This window comes from Acanthisitta chloris, unplaced genomic scaffold (assembly GCF_000695815.1).
Source record: "Acanthisitta chloris isolate BGI_N310 unplaced genomic scaffold, ASM69581v1 scaffold11053, whole genome shotgun sequence".
NCBI lineage: Eukaryota > Metazoa > Chordata > Aves > Passeriformes > Acanthisittidae > Acanthisitta > Acanthisitta chloris.
Window position 1 is genome coordinate 14,304 of NW_008663246.1, and position 898 is coordinate 15,201.

An 898-nucleotide genomic window follows, 5' to 3' on the forward strand; every position below is an offset into this window, starting at 1 on the left:
TGTGAATGTCAACTCTTGTAGTTTCAAGAAATGCTGTGATATTTGTCAGTGTGTGAAGAAAGCTGAAAATGCTACCTATGACTAAATTAGAATGGTTGTTCATGAGTCCTGGCGAGATGCCATGTCATGGATATGGAGATATTCACTTTGGCTACTTTGTAACATGTTACTACACAGTCCGATAAAATTGAGGCTCTCTTTGCATTTGGAAGTGATGCCTTTTTGGGTGTCCTGAGGCTGAAGTCAGGTCATTATGATTGAAGCCTGCTGTGTATCCTCATAGAACTGAAGTGCACATGCTGTGCAGTTGAAGCTGAATGCTCTGCAGTCTTGAGAAACATTATGTATCTCAGTACAGGCCAGCTGTGCTCTCTCAAAGCACGTCCTTCACAGTGGTCTGTGCTTCTCCATGAAGACACAAACCCCACAGCTGAAATGCACTCCATATGACTACAGCTGTTGCCACCAAGTAAGGATAGGGATCCATTCTATCAGTTTGCAAGTTTTTCTAATATACGATTTGAAAGATCAAACCTAAACTTTCTCTTGGGTCTGGTGATAACTTACCTTGAAGATGGCAATGTTTCATGAACTCAGTAGTTATATTTAGGCCATAGGAGAATAGGTGACACTCAAATGGCTCTAAATTATTTGGTTTCCTGCCTTTTCTATTCCTCTTTATATAACTTTAAAAAAACTACTATTATTTGCTGTAACAAACAAGAATCTTGGCTTGAAATGAATGCTGAAGTCCAAGTTGTCACTTGGGGTTTTTTGCTCATGTTTCACAATGAAGGAATGGCTAGGGAAAATGTTTGCTGAATCCAGCAAGCAAAACTTATGGCTATGGCTGATCCAGCTAGAAGTGATGATCCAGATACATGTTTCTGTCCTTTCC

The 898-nt window shown here is 40.0% G+C and overlaps 1 protein-coding gene across 1 annotated transcript in view; it reads right to left on the reverse strand.

Moving 5' to 3' along the window:
- The window catches only part of LGR5 (leucine-rich repeat containing G protein-coupled receptor 5), a 24,805-nt gene that overhangs the window by 1,379 nt on the left and 22,528 nt on the right, over positions 1-898 (reverse strand). The window lies entirely within an intron of this gene.